This window comes from Rhincodon typus, chromosome 3 (assembly GCF_021869965.1).
Source record: "Rhincodon typus isolate 14 chromosome 3, sRhiTyp1.1, whole genome shotgun sequence".
NCBI classification, from domain to species: Eukaryota; Metazoa; Chordata; class Chondrichthyes; order Orectolobiformes; family Rhincodontidae; genus Rhincodon; species Rhincodon typus.
The window spans coordinates 13,504,589-13,531,678 of record NC_063334.1 but is presented as its reverse complement, the minus strand read 5'-3'; the positions used below and the strand labels follow the sequence as shown (position 1 = coordinate 13,531,678).

General features: G+C 42.4%; 1 long non-coding RNA gene across 1 annotated transcript; it reads right to left on the bottom strand.

Moving 5' to 3' along the window:
• Nucleotides 1-12,421: 12,421 nt before the first annotated feature.
• Nucleotides 12,422-26,826, bottom strand: LOC125482801. Its single transcript, XR_007261774.1, has 4 exons — nucleotides 26,703-26,826; nucleotides 24,269-24,374; nucleotides 23,136-23,521; nucleotides 12,422-14,263 (listed from the first exon to the last, which is right to left on the bottom strand). It is a non-coding gene; the product is annotated as an uncharacterized LOC125482801 (long non-coding RNA).
• Between the last annotated feature and the right edge of the window lie 264 nt (nucleotides 26,827-27,090).

The window sequence follows — 27,090 nt, the reverse complement described above, 5'->3', positions numbered from 1 at the left end:
ACAGCTATAAGAATAAAGTTACTGAGGCTCCCCATCCTTAGAGTTACTACTATTTCCCTAATGCCCATCATAACATCTTGTCTTTATGAATATGAGAGCATCACGTTGATATAAAGCCTGCAAAACACTATTAGAGTTAACCTTGTTTAAACAACAGGAAAAACAAAGAAAGAACAAACAGAAAACAACATTTACTTCTGGGAATAAACAGTGGCCATTTGCCTTTTGAACAACAGCTGAATAGACTGGGGCTATTTCCCCTGAGTGCTGGAGGCTGAGGGATGACCTTAATAAAGTTTATAAAATCATAGGATAAATAGAAAAGTTTTTCTCCCTGGGGTGGGGGAGTCAAAAGCTAGAGGACATAGGTTTAAGGTGATAGGGGAAAGATTTAAAAGGGACCTAAGGGGCACCTTTATCACACAGAGAGTGGTCTGTGTATGGAATGAGCTGCCAGAGGAAGTGGCGAAGGCTGGTACAATTACAACATTTAAAAGGTCATCTAGATGGATATATGAATAGGAAGGGGTTTAGAGGAATATGGGCCAAATGCTGGCAGATGGGACTAGATTTTTCTAGGACATCTGGTCAGCATGGACGAGTTGGACAGAAAAGTCTGTTTCCGTGCTATATGCCTTTATGACTCTGACTCTACCGTCACTGAATGATGAGTTCACCCAACTCATATCTGTTGGAAGTGGGTGGCAATTGGAACCGTGCCTGGTTTGTTGTACCTGAAGCTACACTTCTTGATCGGGGTGAAAGTGGTGTTCCTCCTGCTCAATGTCTTCATCTTTATCTTCAGAACACTGCTGTTACTCTCTCAGCTCTTCAGTATCCATCACATCCTCCCTTTGCCTGCTGCTGTTGTGCAGGGTATGGCATGCTAGGGCTGTGCAGCACACTCTGTCCAGACTGTACCGTAAGGCCCCTCAAGACCAATTCAACCTCAGCTTCAGGAGGATTATTGTTTGCTCCACAATGGCCCTGGTAGGAGAATGGGCTGCATTGTATCTATGCTCGGCATCAGTCAGGGTGTTGTGGACTGAATCATTGTGATTGCAGAGGGTAGACCTTATTGCCCAGGAACTATCTTTGGAAATGGAACAAGAATATGAGAGTTCTGAAGGTTAAAGGCACCATGGCAGCTTCCAGGGTATGCGGTGCCAATGATCACAATGAATGTGTACATGGAGTGAATGGTACTCTTCTCTATTGACAAACTCAGCCACAGTATGATATGGCACTCTCAATACAACATGTGTACACTCCAAAGCACCCTGCACCTAGGGAAAGCCAGCTACGTGAGCAAAGCCTCCTTCCCGCACTATAGCACTGACTGAGGGAAATGAGATAAAGCAGTATGATCTGACACAAAATGCATTGGTAACAGCCCTGATCCATTTGCGGGTTGAGGACTGTGAGATCACACGCTGGTCTCCAGTGGATCCTTGGAAGCAGCCAGTCACATAGAAAAAGTTGTCACCTTGATTGTTCCTGGGTAGGGCGGCCCTTCAGATTGCAAGTCCTCCCCCAGCAGACAACACAGTTCTCTGACAGTTTCAAGGCAACACTAGGGGTGGAATATTGTAGGGTTCTAAGCAACATAGGCTATGGAGACATTTGTGGCAGAATCACACAGGAAATCCAGCTGATTTCAACATTGGAATCATCTCATGCCAACTTTTATACTTTTGACAAATAGCACAATGTGTCACTTGACAAACCTACTTGCCAATTATGGATTATTATTCGTTAAACTCCTTATTAACAGCTTAATTTGCTTCATTATTATTCAGCTTGCTACCACTGTCAGGTGAACAAGGGCCCATAGACTCAAAATAAGGGAGAGCACATTTAGGGCTGAGTTGAGGAGGAATTCCTCCACCGAAAGGGTTGTGAATCTATGGAATTCCCTGCCCAATGAAGGAGCTGAAACTAACTCATTGAATGTTTTTAAGGCAAAGAGTGATAGATTTTTCAACAGTAAAGGAATTAAGGGCTACAGTAAAAGTGTAGGTATGTGGAGCTGAGTCCACGAAAAGATCAGCCATGATCTTATCGAATGGTGAAGCAGGCTCGAGTGGCCAAATGGCCTACTCTTGCTCCTGTTTCTTATGTTCTGGACATCAGTAAGTCTCAACATAGAAATCAAAGCCGTTACATGGTGACTTCAGCTTGCTGTTTGTTCTGAAGGATCTCCATTTTGGACACCAGGCTCCCACATCTTAGGGCATGTTACATGGGCACTAGCCGTACACACCCTATGTCCATACACATTTGCACCACCTGTGCTAGTCTCCAAGAATCCTCGTGGCACATCTCCAATCCACTGACAGACATTTCTGTACTTCACACTGCTGCATCTCAGGCTATACCGACAACTCTCATTGTAACTCTGCAGCAAACCTCTGTGCACTCAGGGACACATACCCAGCTCATAAACTGGACCAAGTTGTATCTCTGGGCTGTTCACTCACTACCATAACATTCACTCACTCTGAGCCTACCTGGATGCTCACAGCACCCACGTCTTGTTTCACATTGCCTTGTCTTTCCCTCAGCTACCAGGCTCTTATTATATCATAAAGAGAGCAGGGTAACTAGTTAATGAGGCGCGTTTGAAAAGATACAGGAAGAAAGCTCACTGGGTCTCATGATGAAAACCATCCAAAAAGCTTGACTCAACTCGCACTTAGCCAAAGATTCCTCCCAGGGTTACAGGTATCTTTAACCTGCGATATAAGTGTCTGCCCAATGCAGTTTCACCTTGGACTTCAGCCTCGGGTAGCTCACCAGTAAAGTCCCTTCCTTCGGACAGGATAAAACCACTTACTCTCCCACTCGGGACGTGGTGGCAGCTATTTTTTACTTTTGTTGTTCATTTGCAACTTAGATGAGAATAGAAGTCAACACAGGTAACTCTTCACAGAATGAAATGCAGTCTCATCCTGTCAATCTAATTGAACACCCAAACCTTTGTGCTCCTTTCCACCTTGTATTCCTTGTTGATCCCATCTGGTTTGAGCTTCCATGAGCTTTCCACATGTTCCTCCCGTTCTTTCATCTAAGTTTATAACTCCGCACTTTGCCCCCTGTGGGCCCAAGCCTATGGGTTAATTATGCCAAATAGCGTGACCCCTATTGAAACCAAGGTGCTGGTGAGCATCAATGATGATGCCTCCCACAGGAAACTGCCCTCCAATGCTCTATTATTTCCCACCTTTCTATGTTGAGTTTCCCCTTCACAGTTATTGACGCCTCCAAGTGTTGCCTCCAATCTCTAAACCTGACTTCCCTAACTCTCACACCACTTCAGCCTTTAGTCAGTATGTTATTTAAACATGTGAATATGCTAATACCTATAACATACAGCTAATGTCAGGGTCACTCTGCGTGCAGGGCCACACATGCATCTAAACAGCAGGTATCTTATAGCTCTTACTTTAATTTGTTAGCACTCACTCACTCACTCATTCACTTTGTACTGACTTGAATGTTTCCAGCCTCTACAGCTTTCAGTGCGGTGGGTCTTCAGTACTCAGATACAGGCTACCAGCTTCTGGAACTTGCATTGTCTTTCAGGACAGAGGGAGACACAGGTAGCTTGTTACAGTTGGGATCTCTGAGCAGTCAAAGAGGTGGACATGTTGCTTTACAGCTCCATGCTATGTCAATGTCATACCTACAACGTGTGTTAGATCTCATATTTTCCAATGAGAGTCCGAGTTGCAGGATGGTGTCAGGTAACCTTTACTACAGCTTTATTTTTCAGAGCAATAAGGCACACAAAAATCTTGAGAATGTCTTAACTTATACAGTTTAAACTTACAGCGTTCCTGCCACCCCCACCCGACTTTGATTCCTATTGGTCAGTGGTGCCAGGTCATCCCTTTGTAATTGGCTCTCAGCCACAGCATCTTCTACAGTTCAACCTTGCCTCAGCAATGTCAATGTATTTCCAATGAAACTAATCATATCACTGAACGAAAAAGAGATGGGCAGGCTTGTGGTCCACCCCGGTCCTTCATGATGTTTCCCAGACTTTTTTAAATCCCTTCTTGAGGTTTTCCACAATGGATACTGTATTCAAGTAACATTTGTCAGCTGCACAGTGTTAACTGCCAATTAATTGGATACTTGTCTATCACTTCAGGACCTTTTAAATTCCTCATTACAGGAATTACACAAGAATATTGATTTTGATCAGTTCCAACAAAGTTATGTAGTTACGTCTAATGTTAGAATCCTTTAGCTAACAAGTTGTGTCTTAATGTGTTCATTCAATCTATATTCCAGTGTCTGCTAATCTCTGTATTTATGATTCATTCCTCCCAGTAGTGGTATGTGGCTGCTTTTACTGTCTGAAACTGGTTTGAATCTTCTCTTCCAATGTTGGTGATTTTTTTGTGTATAGGTGGATCTATAACTACTATAGAATCTATATCTATGATTATGTGAAGGATCTTAACTAAAACCTACTCTTAATACTGTAACAGATTGATTAAATAATTCAAGAGAAACAACTAATTAGTGTGAAATGTTCTTATCTATATAAGCATCGGCAGCTGCACATTCTATGCCAGTCCATTAACCTTGAGTCTACCAAGCTACTATTGTTCAACTTGTGAAGACTACATCAAGCAAATATTTTTCCCACATTCTCTAACTACTGACAGCCATGTTCTGCTGCATTAGTCATGGGCATCCATCGGCCATTTTGTGCTGCTCAGTCATGGGCAGCCCTAACAATGTGCCAGTAGCTTACAAAGCAAACACACTGCATGTGCCTTGAGCAAATGGCCACGTCGGAAATTCAAACTGGGTCAATCGAGAGTTGCCACCACAGTCAGTCATGGGCTCTACCACAAGTTGCTCCAAAAAGCCATCTCGTAGACATTCCACAAATTCCTTTTCTTGCAATCCACTACCAACCTGATTTTCCCAGTCCACCTGCATATTGAAATCCCCCATGATCACTCTGACTTTGCCTTTCTTACACACCTTTTCTATCTCCAAGGATATTATAAGGTTTTGGCCACGGGTCAGTCAGGTTCTTGCTGCAACTGGAGTCTGGGGATCCACTGTCAGTCCTGCAGGTCAAGTGGAAACAGTTCAGACATTGTAGGTACACCAGTAAGGGTGTGATGGAAACATCAGGGGCTGCGTCTGTACTCAAGCAGGGCTGTCCTCACAACTCACTTGTGAGGGGTGAGCTACTGTCAGTCCTGGATGTTTACACAGTGATAGTCAGGGCACAGATCGAAATTGGCAGATATGACAAGGTAGGCATCATGAAGACATGGCTGCAAGGGGATCAGGAGGGGGATTGCAGGGGATTGGGACCTGAATAACCAATGATATACATCCTATCGAAAAGATAGACAGGTGGGCAGAGGGTGTGGGGTTGCCTTATTTGTGAGAAATTGAATTAAATCAATAGTAAGAAATGAAGCAGACTCAATTGGTGTAGAACCTATGCAGGTAGAGCTGAGAAGCCGCAAAGGTAAAGAAAAAATAGTTGGAGTTACGTACAGGCCTCCAAACAGTAGTCAGGAGCTGGGGCGCAAGATACACCAGGAGATAGAAAAGGTGTGTAAGAAAGGCAAAGTCAGAGTGATCATGGGGGATTTCAATATGCAGGTGGACTGGGAAAATCCTGTTGGTAGTGGATTGCAAGAAAAGGAGTTTGTGGAATGTCTACGAGATGGCTTTTTGGAGCAACTTGTGGTAGAGCCCACAAGGGAACAGGCAATACTGGATTTAGTGTTGTGCAATGAGGCAGACATGATAAGGGAACTTAAGGTGAAGGAACCTTTAGGAGGCAGTGATCATAAGATGATTGAATTTACTCTGCAATTCGAGAGGGAAAAGATAGAATCAGAGGTAATGGTATTACAGCTCAATAAAGGCAACTAGAGAGGTGTAAGGGAGGAGCTGGGCAGAATTGACTGGGAGAGGAGCCTAGCAGGAAAGACAGTGGAACAGCAATGGCAGGAGTTTCTGGGAGTAATTCAGGAGATACAGCAAAAATTCATCCCTAGGTAAAAGAAGCATGGTACAGGGAGGATGAGGCAACCATGGCTGACTAAGGATGTCAGTGGTAGCATAAAAGCAAAAGAGAAAGCATGTAATGTGGCAAAGGGCAGTGGAAAACCAGAGGACTGGGAAGCTTACAAAGACCAACAGAGAGCAACTAAAAAAGAAATAAGGAGGGAGAAGATTAAATATGAGGGTTAGCTGGACAGTAATATAAAGGAGGACTATAAAATTTCTTTAGATATATAAAGAGCAAAAGGGAGGTGAAAGTGGACATTGGACCACTGGAAAATGATGCTGGAGAGTTAGTGGTGGGGAACAAGGAAATGACTGAGGAATTGAATAATTACTTTGCGTCAGTCTTCACAGTGCAATACACCACTAATATCTCAAAAATTCATGAGAGTCAGAGGGCAGAGTGGAGTATGGTGGCCATCACTAAGGGGAAAGTGCTAGAAAAACTGAATGGCCTGAAGGTGGATAAATCACCTGGACCAGATGGACTACACCCCAGAGTTCTAAAGGAGATAGCTGAAGAGATAGTGGAGGTGTTAGTGGTGATCTTTCAGGAATCGCTAGAGTCAAGGAGGGTCCCAGAGGACTGGAAAATTGCTAACATGACATCCCTGTTTAAAAAGGGTGTAAGGCAAAAGACGGGAAATTACAGGCCCATTAGCCTAACCTCGGTCGTGGGTAAGATTTTGGAGTCCATTGTGAAGGATGAGATTGCTGAATATTTGGAAGTGTACAGTAAAATAGGGCAAAGTCAGCATGGTTTCATCAAGGGAAGGTCATGCCTGACAAATCTGCTAGAATTCTTTGAGGAAGTAACGAGCAGCGTAGACCAAGGAGAGCCAATGGATGTTATCTACCTGGATTTACACAGGAGGCTGCTGAGTAAGATAAGGGCCCACAGTGTTAGAGGCAGGGTGCTAGCATAGATAGAAGATTGGCTGTCTGGCAAAAAGCAGAGAGTGGGGATAAAAGGGTCTTTCTCAGGATGGCAGTCGGTGACATGTGGTGTTCCGCAAGGGTTAGTGTTGGGACCACACCTTTTCACTTTGTACATTAATGATCTTGATGAAGGAATTGTGGGCATTCTGGCTAAGTCTGCAGAGGATACAAAGATACATGGAGGGACAGGTAGTATTGAGGAGGTGGGGAAGCTGCAGAAGGATTTGGACAGGTTGGGAGAGTGGGCAAAGAAGTGGCAGATAGAGTACAAGGTGGGTAAGTGATCTTTGGTAAGAAGAATAGAATCATGGACTATTTTCTTAATGGGGAGAAAATTCAGAAATCTGAAGTGCAAAGAAACTTGGGAGTTCGAGTCCAGGATTCTCTCAGGGTAAACTTGCAGGTTGAGTGAGGAGATAAGAAGGCATTTGCAACTTTGGCATTTATTTTGAGAGGACTTGAATATAAAAATGAAGGATGTAGTTCTGAGGCTCTATAAGGCTCTGAAATATTGTGCACAGTTTTGAGCCCCATATCTCAGGAAGGATGTACTAGCCCTGGAGTGGGTTCAGAGAAGGTTCCAAGAATGGTCCCAGGAATAGAAAGCTTAACATATGAGGAAAGTTTGAGGACTCTGGGGCTATACTCATTGAAGTTTAGAAAGATGAGGGGGGGATCTAATTGAAACTTACAGAATACTGAATGGCCTGGACAGGGTGGATGTTGGGAAGATGCTTCCATTGGTAGGAGAGACTGGGACCCGAGGGTCTTAGAGTAAAGGGAAGACCTTTTAGAACGGAGATAAGGAGAAACATTTTCAGCCAGAGTGGTGAATCTATGAAATTCATTGCCACAGAAGGCTGTGGAGGCCAAGTCATTGAGTATATTTAAGACCTACACAGATAGGTTCATGTTTGTCAAGGGGATCAAGGGTTATGGGGAGAAAGTGGGAAAATAGGGTTGAGAAACTTATCGGCCATGATTGATTGGTGGAGCAGACTTGATGGACTGAATGGCCTAATTTCTGCTCCTATATCTTATGGTCTTATGGCTTATCCAGGGAAAATCCTTGAAGTCTTACAGAGATTCAGCAACTCAGCTCTGGTGATGGAGTTCATTGGACTCAATCACTGAATAAATAACATTTGTGAAAGGGTCAACTTGAGATAGAATGGTGAGATCTCAAAGAGCGTAGGAGGAGACAGGGAACTCCTGCAGGATGTGAGTTTTCACAGGTCATTATCAGTCTAGCCTCTGCAAGGTCAAATAGAGCATAGTAATTTGTAAAGCGATGGGCTCTCAGGCTAAATCTAAGCATTACTGTTAAATAATGGAGCTGCATGGAATTGGGGGTTAGTGAAGCTGATGGATCATCAAGGGCACCTGGACAGCAAACCAGAAAGGGATAAGAAGGATTTGGGGGGAGGAAGGATCACCCTACATTTCAGGCACCTGAAGTCATACACAAGAACACAAAGTTCATCCAAAGTCAACTACACAAAAATGATTGGGGGAGGTGATAGCCTAGTGGTACTGTCGCTAGGCTGTTAATCCAGAGATGCTGATAATGGTGTTCTGGGGACCCGTGTCCAAATTCCACTACAGCAAGTGGTCAAATTTGAATTCATTTAAAAGTCTGAAATTAATGATGACCATGAATCCATTGTTGATTAGCAGGAAAAACCCATGTGATTCATTAATGTCCTTCCTGTCATCCTTACTTGGTCTGGTCTACATATGATCCAGACCCATAGCAATGTAGTTGACTCTTAAACTGCTTCTGGGCATTTAGGGTTGGGCAACAAATGCTGCCTAGCCAGTAATGCCCTAATCCCGTGAATGAATTTAAAAAAAGATACAAAATGCTGACACTGCACAAGGAGTGGGGAGAGTAAGTTTCTGATACTTTTTCCTCAGGAGTGGAGTAAAATTATTTGAATTTCAGGCCCTATTAGAGGAAAATGTATTACTCATGCATTCTCTGATTCAGTAATGCCACACATCTGGTATCAAATTGCACTACATTGGCAGGTCATTCATTGTCCAACAATGTTCATTATAAACTATAGCCCCAAGCAATCATACATTGTTTGCACAAATTGCCTCCTTGTCATGTCAGCTAAGAAATGTAATCAAACAAGCCAATGTGTCACCTGGAATTAGTATTTCTGTAACATCTTCCATACGTCTCCCTAGAAGATAATGCATTGGAAATGCCATATTCACATGCTGAACTAAAGAGAACATGGTCAGTGATGTGCAAGGGTGTCTTTACTTTCTTGAAGAGCCTCTCACTATGGTGTACTACTCCACAGATCCTGCCAGACCTACTGAGATTTTCCTGCATTTTCTGTTTTTGTTTTAGATTTCCAGCATCACCAGTCCTTGGTTGCATTCTAACAGGCCCTTCCTGGTTCCAATGCTGAAGGATCATTAATAATCTGTGCCTTCTATTTGGTTTAAGGAAACTCACTTTTTTTGGGGGGGACTATTTTCGTTCATACAGACTCCAGGTGCTCTCAGAGATGGGCATCATTTGGGCAAAACCCCTCAGGATGTCTTTGAACAAGTGGAACAATTTGTTTGCTGCTTGGCAAATGCTGGCCCTTAAATATTTTACTGAAATGCAGTTGATTACAAAGGAACTAGAACAAAGAGTCAAATAGAAAAATAGAAGATATGAATATGTTTAGCGTTTTAAAATTCAATTTGTACAAAGTCATGTTTAGTTTGGAAGAGGAGAAGACCGAAATTGGTACGAAATGAAAAAAAAATCGCTCTAAGAGACTGGCAAATCTCCTAAAATTATGAGTTTCACTCCCAAATGCATTGTTTTTCAATAAGAATTTGTCAGAATCTCCAGTAATGGTGATATGTTTCCTTGTTGGTCATCCTGCAAATTGGCATCTGCTGCAGTGGGAGGCTGTAAAGATTCAACATGAGGTATGAATTAAAATGGTCCTGCTGGGCCTTTGTAAGATGGTCAATCCATGATCATTTCCAACCATTTAATAAACATGTTGGCTGCTAGACTCTAAAGAGAACTGTTCAGAGACAGAGATCTGTGCGGCGACATTTGGAGTTTTGCTACTACAGTATCCATCTTTATAGGATAACTACAAAACTAATTTTTTTAAACAAAACTTTCAAAGGGACACACGGCTTGTTGACTTTATTTGTTTGCATAAACATTTTAAAATGTTGTTTGAAATGTTATTATATACACAGGGATAAGTCAATGTACAAAATCAATCCAGACCTCAGCAAGTGAGTATGTTCTGAGCTGGTTTTCCCTATTTATTCTGTTTACATGAACTCAGTTCCAGTGGAATCATTGGAGTCTATGGGGATGCATCCTTGGAACAATTTCCCCAATACAATCCCAAACTGTCAAGTTAGTACTTTGTCACTTTAGGTTTCATTTGTACGTGCTTTTTAAGATAAATTAACTCAGCTGTAGCAATGTTTAAAAAAGACAAAGGGAAGCCAAACTGACAAATCGTAATAACCACATAGTTCAAAATGCTCATTAGGTTCAGCATTTTCAAGTTGATGATGTTCATGGTGATGTGTAGCTTAAGTGATTAAGATTAATTTGACAAAATTGAAAATTGTGATGAAAATTAAAGTTTCATCCTGCAATAGTACTTGAATTGATTTCTGCAAATTATTGGCAAATGATATAGGCCATCAATATTTTTGAAGCACTACCCAGTTTCAGGAAGGTTCAGGATCTGTGAAGGGGAAATCATGCTTGACAAATCTGTTGGAATTCTATGAAAATGTAACTAGTAGAGTTGACAAGGCTGGGGGGGGGGGGGGGGTGCAGAGTCGATATGGTATATTTGGACTTTCAGAACGCATTTGACAAAATACCACAGAATTAAAGCACATGGGATTGGGGGAAGTGTATTGAAATGGATAGAAAACTGGTTGGCAGAGAAGAAACAATGAGTAGGAATTAATGTGTCCTTTTCAAATTGGCAGGCAGTAACTAGTTGGGTACCACAGGGATCGGTGCTGGGACCCCAGCTTTTCACAAAATATATTAATGATTTGGATGAGGGAACAATATGTAACATCTCACAGTTTGCAGATGATACCAAGTTGAGTGGGAGGGTGAACTGTGACGAGGATGCAGAGATTCTTCAGCATGATCCAGACAGGTTGGGTGAGGGGCAAATCAATAGCAGATACAGTATAATTTGGATAAATGTGAGGTTACTCACTTTGGAAGCAAAAACAAGACGGCAGATTACTACCTGAAGGGCTGTAAATTGGGAGAGGCGAGTGTGCAGCGGGACCTGGGTGTCCTTGTACACCAGTTGCTGAAGGTAAGCATTGCAGGTGCAGCAGGCGGTAAAGAAGGCGAATAGTATGTTGGCCTTCACTGCGAGAGGTTTCGCGTACAGGAGCAAGGACGTGTTATTGCAGTTCTATAAGGCCTTGGTAAGGCCTTACCTGGAATATTGTGTGTAGTTCTGGTCTCCTTGTCTGAGGAAGGATGCTCTTGCTCTTGAGGGAGTGTAGCAAAGGTTTACCAGGCTGATTCCAGGAATGGTGGGTCTGACGTATGAGGAGAGAAGGATTGTTTTCGCTGGAGTTCAGACGAACGAGGGGGGATCTCATAGACACTTGTAAAATTCTAACAGGACTGGACAGGGTAGATGCAGGGAGGATGTTCCCGATGGTGGGTGTGTCCAGACCAGGGGTCACAGTCTGAGGATTCGGGGTAGACCATTTAGGACGGAGATGAGGAGACATTTCTTCACCCAAAGAGTGGTGAGCCTCTGGAATTCATTATAGCAGGAAGTAGTTGATGCCAAAACTTTGAATGTATTCAAAAGGCAACTAAGTATAGCACTTGGGGCAAACGGGATTAAAGGTTATGGGGAGAAAGCAGGATTAAGCTGTTGAGTTGGACAATCAGCCATGACCATGAAGAACGGCGGAACAGGCTCAAAAAGCCTAATGGCCTCCTCCTGCTCCTATCTTCTGTGTATGTTTCTGAGAAAGGGTCACTGGGCCCGAGACTTTAATTTCAATCCACCGATGGTGCCAGACCTGCTGAGCCCTTCCAGCAATTTTTGTTTTTGTTTCGGATTTCCAGCATCCACTGTTCTTTTGGTTTTCATTTATCCAATTTCAGGAATAGCCAACTACTAGATGTGCTTCTATCCTTTCTTTACTATCACTTTCCCGCACTTTGATGGAATTGGATACTCCACTCACATCCCATTAAAAATCAAAACAATTATGAAACACTATAATGGCAGTAATAAGTAAGACAGTACACTATCAAAATAACATTTTAAAGATTTACAGGTACTTATGTAAAAAAGTCAATCCACTTAAGCAAGATAAAAAGAAAGACTTTCCAAGACTGCAAAAAGATCACTGAAAAAAACGTTTGTAGCTTTCATTAATTTGTTACAACTGACAACAAAATATGAAACAATTGGTCACTTGATTAACAAGGCAAGTAGCGTTTTGCAATAGTTTAGCCTTTAGCAAAACTCATTTTGCTTACTTTTATATATTTTCAATGCATTCCATTTAATTTTTGGTTAATAATAATCAAAAGGCATATTTGCATATTTAAGATTATTGTTTCCAGCTTGATATCACTTCAATGAAATCAGATCTTAGGCCAAATTCAATATATTTAAAAATCTCTTGAATAACCTTGGTTCAATATACTAAACCAATTAAATAATTATCCAGCCCAAACATTTAAGCATGTAATTGTGAAATACTGCTTGCAGAAATGTTCCTACTTAACACCTGAATGCACTTGACACATTCTATCAATTAGGCCCAGTGAAGTAAAGCCAGTGACCAAATGCACACGTGCAGTGAAGAATGCACGGGCAATTTAGGTATGAGCTGCAAATGAAACATTAAACTTAATACATTTTCAAATTTTACACACAAGTAAACTGATATAATGTCAGGAATAGAGAACGTACGTTTCCCTGCAAAGTGTGTAAGACATGAAAATGTATCCTACTGAGAGAAGCTGCACATTTCAGAATGAATGAATAAATCAATTACTTGAAACCTAAAATTTAATCACTGTCAGGTACACAGCAGATTGCAATCAGCTAATAGGGCAGTTCAGCATACAATAGGCATGTAAACATTTCTGCTGTAACTGAAACTAGGAGACACATTCCCTGGTTAATCTCTACTGTAAAATTGTCTGTCACAGCAAACATTACAGAGAAATGTTAATCTTCTGAAATGAGTGGCGTTTCCTGTCTAACCTTTAACATTGGTTAAGCAATGTCAGTAAGAAGTGGAACTTCAGTGACACCTGTTGAAGGAAATGAGGTACTGCTGAAAACTGAAGGTTTGACCATGCTGGCTGGGTCAAGAGTATATAAGTATTTGTATCTTGCACTTGTAGGAAGCTGGTGATGCCTGAGAATTCTAATGCCCTCTCTGATTGACTAGCTGTGTCAAGGGGGATTAAGACGATGAGGTAGGGTGTCATGAATACGGCCTCATTGACATCCTGGATGCACTTATAAGCAGAGGACTGTAAAATTTTAGAGAGGTCCCCAGTTGATTACAGAAATTACACATTTCCAGAAACATTAAACAGCTTCCCAGAAGTGCAGTTTGCAATCAGTAGCACAGTGTGCCCTATCATGAACCAGCAATCTTTATGAACAGAAACCGATCCCACCTGGTTAGTGCTCAAATAGTTTGTGACCAAAGCAGTCAGATCTTGCAGGTCTCCTCTGAGTATGAAGGAAGTTACTATTGCCCATACAACCTGGACCACCCACAAGTGCCACCCTCTTTCAAAGGCCCTTAGCCCTTATGAGGATGATTGCTGGGCAACAAGAGGACACCCCCACTTATATCTGGCTTTCTACACCTCTTAAGAATTTTTCAAACCAGTGTAAACCTTTAGGGCTACCAAGATGAGATTGCCATCCAGTCCTTATTTGCACAGGACCTCTTCCAGCAGCTGGTATGGTGTGACATGATGCCTCGGGGCATCCTTAGTCTTCTTCTCCACTGGCTCTCAGTCATTTGCAGATAGCTGCTCCCAAGTCTGTAGATTCAGTTCTGAGCCAAAACTCTTCTCCTCCAGGGTCAATCTTCTCCCTCTAGGTGCCTTGCAACAACCAATGGCAGCTGTTGCTCTTGTTAGGGCTGAAGTAACTGTTGTCTACTGCAATGGTTCCTTTCCAATCATCCGAATGCAAGAAAAACTGCTACATTGTCTTCTCCCATTGTGTCTCCATTTCCAGCAGGTCTGTGAGAAGAAAAAGAGGGGAAGTCTACAGTCATGGTAAAGGGACACTTCAGCCTTGACACTGTTCTGCACAAAGATCCAGGTGATAACCTCACACACTACTGTTACACCTGTGCAAGGAACCAAGTCAAATGTACCACTATTGATTTAACAATATATGGAGGATATGTTCTTGTCACCAACCTCACAGAAGCTGGGAGACATTTTTTTAACTGCAGCATTTCCCTAATTTCTGACACTAAACTTCCCATGTTCATTCGTCATCCTGACCTCATATAAGGTGATCCAATAAAGCGTTTGCTGGCATGAGTCAACTGTCAGGAGGCTGCCCCTCCAACTGGTCTTGCCCACTTCAGTACAGCAGTGCCAACAGGCTCTGTCTTGTGTGCAAGGACATTACAGTTCTAATGTTTGGTGCTCACCACTTGAGATTGTGCCCTTTGGCCAAATGAGAAGATGAGGTATTGACTAAATGGACTTTCTTTCATTGAGTCAAGTTGACCTCACATCACAAGATGGCAATCAGAGCATAGTGTACTCTTAAACATTCTCTCATGACGTCAGAGACCACAGGCTGAATTCCACCAGAAATTGGCAATGTGTCATTTTAGATGGCTTTCACATAGGGTTTCTTTTCATGGGATCTAGCAAGTTTTCTTACACTATGGTTCCTAACTTCACCTCATGAACCATACACAATGTCCTATGGTGCCCAGCTCATCCTATTCTCCAACTCACCTTAGGAGGAAGTGGTCACCACTGCCAGGACATCTGGGATACCATAAAACCATAAGAATTGGAAACAGGAGTAGGCAATTCGGCCCCTTGAGCCTGCTCTGCCATTCAATAGGATCATAGCCAATCCAAAATTCCTCACATCCACTTTCCTACCTTTTCCCTATAGCCCTTGATTCCCTGACTGATCAAGAATCTATCTGTCTCAGCTTTAAGTATACACAATGGCTGTGTCCCTACAGCTCTCTGTGACAAAGAGTTCCAAAGACTCATGACTCTCTCAAAGAAGCTCCTCTTTTTTCCAATCTTTATAAAGGTACCCCTTTGTCCTGAGACAGTGCCCTCTGGTCTCAGACTCTCTCATGAGGGGGAACATCCTCTCAGCATCCTCTCAAGCACCATAAGAATCCTACATGTTTCAATGAGATCATCTCTCATTCTTCTAAACTCCAGTGAGTGGAGTCCCAACCTGTTCAGCCTTTGCTCATAAAACATCTCTCCATACAGGGGCTCATACCAATGAACCTACTCGGACCTGCCTCCAATGAAATAATGCCTCTCTTTAAATAAGGGGACCAAAACTGCCTATGGTACTCCAGATGTTGGTCCCACCAGCACCTTTTATAGTTGCAATTACTCTTATACTAGAAACCCTCTTGAAATAAAGGCCAACGTTCCATTAGCCTTCCTGATTACTTGCTGCCCCTGTGTGCTAGCTTCCGCCCCAATCCTTGTGTGAAGCTGCTTTCTGATACCTGGCGCTTGCGCGTCTTTGAACCCCAGCCACGCAGCCACTGAAGGATTTCTATGAGGCATTTCGGATTGTGGAGCACAGGTTCCCTCGGGAGGTGGAGGGCCCAGGGCCATTGTGAAATTCCATCCAAATGGAGGTCAACTCAGACTGGGGCCCGCCATGTGCCTGAGTCTTCTTGACACCAATGGCATTGATGGAACCGAGCACCATGGTTCTGAGGAATGTCATCAGCTGGCAGCTAGACCAGGACAGATGTCCATTGTGCTAACTATCTGGAAGACACGTAACCTGGCTGTAATTTCAAGACACTAAGTTCTTTTTTTTTATTTTTATAAGTGGGACTTGTGTTTGTTGGAACAGCATATCATTAGAATTTTGTTTTATTTGGGAGTAGTTAGCAGTTAGAAAGGGTTTATTCAGTTTGTTAATAGGTTAGTTAATTTGTTCACTGTTAGATAGCTAAATTGGTACTTACTGATGGTAAAGTGAGTGTCAGGGATTTGTTTTATTTAACCACTAGAAGTTGCTGAAAGGCAGGTTACACCACTTTTCACACTCTTTTTACAGATGATAAGGTGAGGCGCTCCTCTTTGGGCGTTTCAGTTTTAGTTCTCAGAGTGGGGGGGTGGGGAGGTCAACCTCTGCTTTATAACAGTGTCATTAGCCAGTAATTGGATTCCTGATACCTCCTGTGGTCCCCTTGAAAGGCTTCACACTCCATCCCCTCTGAAATGAACAGTTACTTACACCTTTCACATTGGATGCTGTTTTTTTTTCTGAAACCTTGTTGTATAGTTTATTTTCAGATAAATATGGTGACTGCCCAACCTTGCATTCATATCAGGGATTTGTGGCTTACCCATGACCCAAAAAACATCTACTTCTTCTTGTGTTGAAACCCCTATGCCCCAATGACCCTTCACCCCTTCCTGTTTTAGTCAAACCTTTTTATGTGAACATTAATGTACCTACTTTACCCCTGGAGTAACCAATGCCCCCTCTGGCTCTGCAGCATCTCCATATCAAAGCCAGGATGACCAGGATTTGCCTTAATCCCCTCTTTTAAATCATAAAGTATCCTCCAATAAACTGTTTGGTCCCACCTTACCATGTCCAATTGATGCCCATCATTGTGACTTGAGAAATCTCCCAGATTACATGTGACCCACCATCAGCCCCTGTTCCCTAAAGGCACCAGCCTGGCAGCTTATGGTCCATAGCCCAGACTGAGTTTGCAACACAACCCTGACCCTGACTGAACGGCCAGCAAAGTCCAACTGATTTTGTCTCTGACTTCGAGAAAGGGGCCGACAATGGCACAGATACCCTGATGTGTGATGGAGCAACAGTCTGCTGGATCATGGCGGAACTTCCTGGACAAGAATATGCCCAGTCCCTGGACTGACTGTTGTGGTATCACTGACTGACTGGAATTCACGCTCATCCTACTGAAGGAGCCTCTCTTTGCCTTTCACACATTGCCTTGTACTTCAGACATGTGCTATGTGTCAGCCTTGTAAGCTGCTGGCACATGCACTACTTGCAATGTTGACACAACTTTGTGCCATGCACCATTATGGATCCCCAACTTCAAAATTTAGTCTTGATTGTTTGCTAAAAACATGATGGCACAGTGGTTAGCTCTGCTGCCTCACAGGAACAGGGACCTGGGTTTACTTTCAGCTATAGGCGACTGTCTGTGTGGAGTTTGCACATTCTCCCCGTGTCTGTGTGGGTTTCCTCCAGGTGCTCCAGTTTCCTCACACAGTCCAAAGATGTGCGGGCTAGGTGGATTGGCCGTGGTAAATGGGGTTTACGGGCTCTGGGTGGATGCTCCTCAGAGGGTCAATGCAGTCTTGATGGGCCGAATGGCCTCTTTTGCACTGCAGTGATTGTATGATTCTACGACACAAGCTGCCTCCTTTCCCTTGTCACTAGATATCTCCCTTTCAGCTAGAAGCTGCCTGCCTTTTCCTCTGCACTAAAATTTCTCTCAACTAGACGTTGCCGGCTATCCCTGCCCACTGATCTACCATCTCCAGGAGTAAAATTGCTGCTGAAGCCTGCTCACACACATGGGAGCTGCTGCACTGATGGTCATGCGTTGGCATTGCCCAGTCGGCAGGTTGGAGGGTCGGTGACCACTGAGGCATCTGCTGCAGATGTGGCGGTTTCATCGAAAGTGAAGTGAAGGAGAGTGGCCAGACTGGGAGTTCAGGCCCAACTCCACAACAGCTCAGTTTTTGCTGTTGAGGTTTTGTAGCTTCAAGCTTCTTGAATTGGGAGTGGTTAACTTGGAAGGGAATGTTAGTACGGTGAATTGAATAATTAATAAGATGCAATACTTTAATTTTAAAGAAACGCAAATGCAGTTATATAGGTTTCTTGCTGATGGTGAGATTTAGAGTATTCCTTTTCCATCTCAGACACACCACATTTGATTAGCAAGAGACAGAATTTATACTCCCCGACTCTCGAGTAGAATTCCTCCCACTGAGATTTGTTGAAGCAGCTGATGGTAGTTGGACTGAAGACACCAGTATGCTGTCTCACATCGCCACAGTTGCCTTTCCCAGCATCTCCACAATAGCAATGGCCCCTCATAACACCAGATCTGCAATGAACAGAATCCCTAGTCTGATCATGGCCCACTCCTCGACATCAAAGATGTCATTTTTCCAACCTTGTCACATTTTTGAAACTGACACATCACAGCCTGCAGCATTGAAGTGCTGGGGAAATTCAGATATTCGTTCCCAAATGGCAAGACTAGGTCAAGGTCAAATTGCTGAAAGGCACTGCGTGATGTCTGTAGGTAAGCTCTTGAATCTGCAAAACTCTTAAGTCCCCTGCTGAGTTATCAGTTAATAGGTGGCTCTTGCAATCTACTTAAAACAGAAGAGCAAAGCCCACTGTAGCTTTGGTTAGACGCCCAATGGAACAATAATGTCCAAACATAATTGTAAATTTAGAAATTTAAGATTTAGTAATGTCCACTCAACTAGCAATATGGAAGATGTTGGTAATCTTTAAAAAAATAATAATTAATTTTAATTTTAAATCATGCTGTCAGTAGAAAGAGTTAACTCTCTGCTGGTCTGAAAAGTGATGGAACAAAACATTTATCAAGTGACATCATGTCATAATTTTACGTACTTTATTCTAAAAGTAAAGAACCTTCCAAATAATTTCATAAGTTATGTTTTGAAAATAAAAATCTCTTACTGTCTTTTCTCTGACTCAATTGTCTTAAAACTTTTCAGTGCTTTGTAAAATATCTCTTCCTCAAAATTATTTTACCACATTTGGCATTCTAAGACCAGAAGGATTAAAGAGGGGCACCAGATTAATAAAGCACTTCTATAATCATACAGACTAAAATCTTTCTTGATTCCCTGTTGTATACTCTTTCTCTTGTTAAAATGATTTTCAAATTCTGAGCTCAAGTTCGACGTCAGTCAAATTTTTTACTTCCGTATTTTGGGAACAAGCTTTTCACAGCTCAGAAAGTTGCTTTAAATTCAAATTTATACCCTCATGGCACAAAAAGTCCATTTTTACATGCTTGTTTGACTACACAAACTGTGTCTGCTCTGCTGCGCAAGAAAGGCGGACACAGTGTTAGGGAACTCTCCCCTAGGTTTTCCTTTGTTCTCCTTCTAATCCATCTTCCATCTGAAGTGGTCAGCTTACTAACAATGACAAGAGTCCCGACCCAAAATGTCAACTTTCCTGCTCCTCTGATGCTGCCTGGCCTGTTGTGTTCCTCCAGCTCCACACTGCATTATATCAGTAGCCTGGTATTCTCTATAAATGTTATCTTTAACAAGCTGCTTGTCCTTGTTTGTTAAGAGTTTGTTGCTATTTTGACATATAGAGAGAGGTTCAAAGTTGTCTCAGCTAAATTTAATAAAATTGTTGAACTTGATAAAAGTGAAAGTGCCCTAGTTGCTACCAGGTGGTCTTTCATTGTTCAAAAAAAAACTTGTTGCTTTAGTTTGTTTAGAACTAAAGTGGCCCAGCTGATCCAAAGTCGAAACTCCTGGTCAATATTGGCCTTATGACAGGTCGCTGTCCAGATTTGGAAAGTCTGAACATACACCAGAGTCTCTCCTTTGGCATCTATGAAGGATGGAATACTGACTGACCAGGTCTGGCTTGGTCTCGGGGCTTTGTTTCGGCAACACTCAAGGATAGACTGTAACTTGTGTGCAGAAATGAAGAGATCAAGAGTTGTTTGCAAATCTGGTACAGAATGCACAAGTCATCCACAGATGATATAGGTCATGTGTATCTGTGGTATTTAGTTCAGTTTCAGCATGCAGGTGACTAAGGTTAAACAGTTTTCCATTTAGACAGTTTTTAATGTTCACACTAGAGGGCAGTTGATCTTTGAGGTGACTAAGGAATATCAGGTAGACCGTAACTTGTACGGGGACTATCACAAAGCCTTGCTTGACACCAGTCTGGATTTTGAAGATGCGATGCTAAGGCCTTATTGGTCTGCTTATATAATAAATTAAATCCACTAGACTAATGCTCAGCTGTATAAATATCCATGCAATCTTTTGGTATGCTTTCTTAAACATATGTTTAAAAATGTTGAAACTCTCTGCAATTTATAATCCTAAATGTTTTGTGGAAAGCCTGAAAGTTGCACAACTTTTGTTGGAATAAACGCAGACTGTTGCACACAAATCTACCGTGCTCTTACGGCATTCTAAACTGCACATAATCCAGGGTTTCCAAATTAAAATGTACCAAGGTTTCTTCTAGCATGCACATGCAATTGGCTGAATTTGTCAACACAGTATCCAAGAAAGGCAGTATTGCATATAGGATAATGGTGTGGAGTGAGCAGCACCTTGGAAGGTGGCACCCAGGGTAGATCTGTCCAGGTTGCAATACATTCCTTGTGCATCTCAGCCATTAGTAGGACTGATTCTTAATGTTAAACATTGAGGTCAGGGTTACTTGGGGCAGGGTTTTTAGTTGGCACAGGAAGTCAACATGTAAGGTTCACATACAGCACTTTGTGATCACAGATGTCTTTCTATGGGTGCCTGTTTATTGCTATTGCCATTTTAAGGCCCCATACATCATACGAATCTGGACCCCCTCCCTCCAAGAATGAAACTCTTACTAAATCCACTCTGAGGATAGGGGCAGCAATTTTCCTGCACTCTTATGAGGATGGAATGCAACAGCAGTCGTATTTCAAGAGGTGTTTCACAGGCTCAGCTTCTCAGTCTAGGTGACCCACCCCCCGAAAACCTCCTTTTCCCTTCTTTCTTGCCCTTCTTGTCAAACGCAATTAGCTTTGACCGTTCTCATGTTCCCATCTCATCCATTTATTTAAACAAAGATGAAATTTCTGGAGAAACTCAGCAGATCTGGCAGCATCCATGAAAAAATGTGGTTAGGGTCTGGTGATTCTTCATCAGAATCGTTCCAATGAAGAGTCAGTGGACTTGAGACATTAATTCTGCTTTCTCTGCACAGATGCTACCAGACCTGCTGAGCTTCTCTGGCAATTTCTGTTTTTGTTTCAGATTTTCAGCATCTGCAGTTTTTTGTTTCTTTTTGCCATTTATTTAACCGTTCTTCTCTGAGCCAAAGGCATATCTTGTCATTGTTAATGGTAAAGTCACCCAGAGTCCCAGAGGACCATAGGGCTGCTCTCTCATTAGAGAGAGAGAGAGAGAGAGAGAGAGAGGAAGACGACTGGTCGTGATTTTAACCTGAGGGTCACCATGACTCAGTCAAAGGTTGAGAAGCTGCAATCTTTGTGGTGTCCTCAGCTGGTATGGGAATTGAACCCAAGCTGTTGGTGTCACACTGCATTGTCGACCAACCATCCAACGAACTGAGCTAACTGCCCCTTCCCCCACCCACCCTGTCAATTATCTCCGTTCGCCAGAAACAGGACTACAGCCGTTAGACATTGAGACGTGGCCAATTGGTTGAAGCACCCACAGCGTGTTTGCCATAGAAGCTGCTGGCACACGGTGCAGTGATAACATTGACATAGCATGGCATTGTACACCAACATGTCCACCCCCGCTGAAAACAACAATAGCTGAAGATCACAGTGGGTCAGACAGCATCCCTTGAGAGACAGCAAGCTAATGTTTCCAGTCTAGATGGCTCTTCTTCAGAGCTGATGTCCATCCCCTCTATTGATAACTGCTGACAATTGTTATGAGCTGCCTGGCTTTGCCCAAAACCAATACAAGGCTGAAGGACTGAAGTGTGAGTCTGTAAGATCTGAATGAGGTGGCAAGACAGTACAGACAGCCTCTCAGTCTGAATAAGGAGGTAATGTGCAAAAGGGCAAGGGAAGGCATCCTAGTAGGTGCAAAGGGAGTGGGGAGCTCTGAGAAGCAGTGTGGTTGAATCTAAGAAGTGGGTGATTGTCCATGCACATCCTGGCATCAACATCACAATAAACGGCAGGTAAGCTCCAAAGTGCAGTATTGAAGTAAAGCATGTATTCTAAGTGGTCCAGAGATGTGTCAAGTTGATGCAATCAGGTTGGTGTGTGTCCGATGCTAAATTCTGTAAATGGCAGCTGAGAGCATAACCTAAACGTTGGGGTCTGCTGGAAGTCTGGAAAGGCAAGCTGTGAGCTGGTGTTGTCATGTATCTGCTCTGACTTACATGTCATGAACTGTCGCCTTTAGCTTCTGCATAGGAGAATAGGAAAATGAATACCAACCAATTGAGATTAGTTACTAATTGCATGCAAAAGGGCATCTTGCTACTCACTTACAAAATTCTCATCTCACCGTTCAAAATTTTTTTGCAGAATCAGACTTTTTATCTTGATGTCAAGAATCTCATTCCTGCTGGTCTTGCCATATTTTTCCAGACCTTAAGACCTAAGCTATAGGCCACCGAGTCTGCTCCATCATTCAATGATACCATGGATAATCTGATATTCCTCAACTGCACTTTCAGGGAAGATCTGAAGAATGTCAAATTCCAATGTGTTGTTTGTTTTTTTCTTTGCAAAAACTGTACAGAACTGTTTTAGTACCTTTGTACATGTAGAAAATCTTTATCAATAAAGTATATTTTTTTAAAAAAAACCTCCACTTTCCTGCCTTTTGCCTGTAACCCTTGATTCCCTCACTGAATAAAAATCTGTCTATTTCAGTCTTGAACATAGCAACCCAGCCTTGACAGCCCTCTTTGGTAAAGGATTTGTCAGATTCATTATCCACTGAGAAAGAAAACAAAATCCTCTTCATCTCTGTTTTAAATGGGCAACCCCTTAATCTAAGACCATTGTATTAGACTTTCCCAAAAGGGAAAACAATCGGTCAGTATCTAATCTGTCAAGCCCTCGAAGAATCTTAAATATTATATCATATTGCTCACCTTATTCAGGGACTGAGAAGATTCTGCATAATGTAAGAAGTCACAAATGAGGAAAATAAACAAAGTCTTTCTATTAAAACAAAACACTGCCAATGCTGGAAATCTGAAAGATATAATTAAAACAATGTTGGGAAGAAAACAACATCAGTTGCAGCAGATTGCGTTTGAATTAGAGTTAACCTTCCAGGTCAAATGATCACTGTTTCTTTCCATGGATTCTGACTGACCCGTTGAGTTTTACCAGCCCTTTTTCTTGTATTTTGTTTAAAGCTTTAACGTTGTTTGAAGGAGGAAGTAAAAGCTTTGACCCAGCTGCATCTTTCCAATTCAACTGCAGATTTGAAAAATAATTGAGATGACAAATCTGGAAATGCAGTGCCATACACCTACACAAACCAAACAGACAAGGTTACAAGTAAATGTCATTTAATTTGTCACAGAATAAACTAATTTATATCTTAACTTTATCACAGTGAATAAGAAAATGAATGTACAGCCAATGAACTTGAAACGTTGTATATTGAAGTTCATAGGCACCATGAGTTTTGCAAAAACCCAGAAATCTGAGTGCATTCTTTATCCAGGGAAACAATAGCAACCATAAGACAAGTATTTGAGTCATATGTGCACTGCCATGCATTCCATCTCTCCAGCCATGGGCTCAATACTCAATCACAGGATGATAAGACCCCTGAGAGGACCCTCACCAGCCCCTTCCCCACTGGGGAATAGATGTGCAATCGCAGACCCAGATGGAGCAGAACTGCATGTCAGCTACTTCAAGGTCTTCAGCAGAGGATACTCCAGGACTAGTTGGCATCTCCTCTTCCCCTCCATCATTAACCTCAATAGCTCTAGCAAGCAGATGTGAGGCGTTACTGCTGCATCAGCATGGAAGCTCTCAGGGCCCCATGCTTTCAGAGGATGCCCGTTACATTTAGCCAAGGCAATGAGGCATAGCATTGAGCAGACCGCCTACATCTCAACTGGTGATGTTAGAGTTGTACCTAGATGTTGTGGTAGCAAAAGAAAACTGAATACTACTAAGATGGCATTAGTCATTTTGCCATGACTGTCTCACTTGTTAAAATATGCACAATAATTCATAATTATTGAAAATTGTTGGGACTTACCATAGTACTGACTCTTGTGAAGACGGTGCAACGTAATTTTCTTTGTCAGACATTGCATGTTCTGTACAATGGTCATTCTGAAGATCGATATTATCTCGATAATAGTCTATTGTGGGATGTCAGGGTAACAAAAATGTACAGATTGATCTTGATGATTTGAAACAAATGCTGGAGTGAAAGGAAATCTTGAAAATTAAACAGGTGTGTGCAACTCATTAGATGGCTGACTATATGTGTATTTTTGGTAAAACAAATAAACTATTAGAGGTTGCATGGGAGGGGCATCCAATAGTGTAAAATTTGCAATGTAATATAATATGAAGGTTTTTGATTTAATTTGTTTAGAAATTTTGTCTTTTCATAGAAAAGGGGATCTGTAACTATATAAAAAAAGAACTGTGGAGGATGGAAATGGGAAACAAAAACAGAATTTGCTGGAAAAATTCAGTAAGTCTGGCAACATCTGTGGGCAAAAAGCAGAGTTAACATTTTGGGTCCAGTGACCCTTCTTCAGAAATGTTTGTAGCTGGGAAGAAGTTGGTATATACGTTGAAGACGGGGTGGTGGGGGCTTGGGGGTGGAGTAAACAATATGTACAGATAGAGCCCAGAGAGAGGGTAAACCATTTGGGCAGACAAAGGAAGGAGTAAAGGTCAGACTAGGAGAACGACTGGCTGCTAATGGGGACTATTAGTAATTGACAAGGGGTTGTTTAGGGTAGCAGCCCATTTGATGACAAGGTCTGGTTGGTGGGGGTTGGGGTAAGGAGATGGGAGCAGGTGCTCAGTTCATAAAATTGTTGAACTCAGTATTGAGTCCTGAAGACTGCAGGGCCCCCAAGTGGAAAATGAGGTACTGTTCTTACAGCTTATGCTGAGCTTTGTTGGAGCACTGCAGCAAGCCTGAGGTGTTGGGAGGTCTTGGGAGAAATGGACCAAGGTGTCCCAGAGGGAACGGTCCTTGCAGAAGGCTTACAAGGGAATGGAGGGGAACTTGTGTCTGGTGGTCGTGGCATCCCATTAGAGGTGATGAAAATAGTAGTTAATGATTCTTTGGATGCAGATGCTGGTGGGATGGTACGTGAAGATGAGGGGGTCCCATTGCTGTTGTGGGAGGGAAGAGAGTGGTGAGGGCCAAAATATGGGAGATAGGTCGGACACAACTGAGGGTCCTATCAACCACGGTGGTGGTGGGGAATTCTCGGTTGAAGAAGGAAGTGGACATTTTGGAGGCCCCCTTGTAGAAGCTGGTATCGTCTGAACAGGTACGACAAAGACAGAGAAACAGCGTGAATGGAGTAGAGTCTTTACAGGAGTAGGGTGGGAGAACGTATAGTCGAGGTAACTCAGGGAATTGGTGAGTTTCTGTGGATATTAGTGCCTGTTCCCAAAGCGGAAGAAAAGATGTCAAGGAGGGGAAAGGAGGAGTTGGAGATGGACCAGGTGAAAGTAAGAGTGGAAAATTGGAAGCGAAATTGATAAACTTTTCCAATTTCAGGCAAGAGATGGAAGCAGCACCCATGATGTCACCAATATACCAGAGAAAGAGTTGTGGGGAAGGACCCGAGTAGGATTGGAACAAGGAATGTTCCATCTGCCCCACGAACAAACAGGCATAACTGGGTCCCATGCAGGTACCCATGGCCACATCTTTGATCTGAAAAAAGTGAGAGGAGTTAAAGGAAAGGTTGTTTAAAGTAGGATGAGCTCAGTCAGGCAGAGGAGGGTTGTGGAGGATGGAGATGGTTCAGACCTTTGTTCAAGTAGAAGCAGGGAGCCCTGAGACCATCCTGATGGAGGTCGGACAAGTAAAGGATTGCACGTTCATGCCTAGAACCCGCAAACTGGAAATTCTGGAATAAGGGTTGTCAGAAGTGGGAAGGGGCTGGACAAGGGGAGAAAAAGATTTGAGTCAAGATAATCTGTTAATTATGCTTTGTGTTTAATTGTATGAAGGTGGTGGGCTTTATCTTACGATTCACTAAACTCACTGTAAACAGACACAGGCTGAATGTGTGGTGATTGGGTTAGGAGGTGGATGTTTGTATTGTATAACTCAACATGAATAGGAATATGTAAATGTAAATTGATTGGCTCCAGTTCTATTCTCCACTAATTAGCTTTTTGGACCATAACAATTTGGGCATTTGTTTCTCTACATTGAACTGCATCCATTTATAACGCAGGGATTTGGCTACTTAGAGAAAAAAAAGGTTAACCCGGTAATTAATACCTTAATGTTTGTACTGTACAGTTAATTAATACTGCTTCTCTACTGTAGCCGATGCTTTTTAGATAACAGTTGATGGCTCAGATAAAATACTTGGAATAGAGGTCTCACAGGTCTGTGCCCTGTAGAGTGCAATATTGTTTCTCTTAAGCCCTAACATCAGTAGTTCTGGCAGACACCCCATGTCACAGACTGATTCACTTACCCATGCACAGCAAGTGTGGTCGCATCCATTTCTTTTCCCATTATGGAAATTAGTTTTCCAGTGCACTCGAAGGTGGCAGTGAGTACTCCTCAAACCTTTGTATGTGTCAAAAAGCCAGAACATCTAGATTTGAAAAAAAATGTGACAGACCAAATAAAACAAACAGACTGATGAAGCCAATCAAGAACATGTGATAAAGGAGTATAATATTGTATTATCACTTGGGAATTTAGATTTCAAAATAGAGGGAAAATACATATGTGGTTTCAGTTCTGATACATGATTTTTTTTTTAAAGAGGTCAGAATGTCATTTGGAAGAGTAAACTAAAGACATCATTTCCAAAAAGGTTATGAGTTTTAGGTTAAGAGCCTAGCAGGATGGCTGTG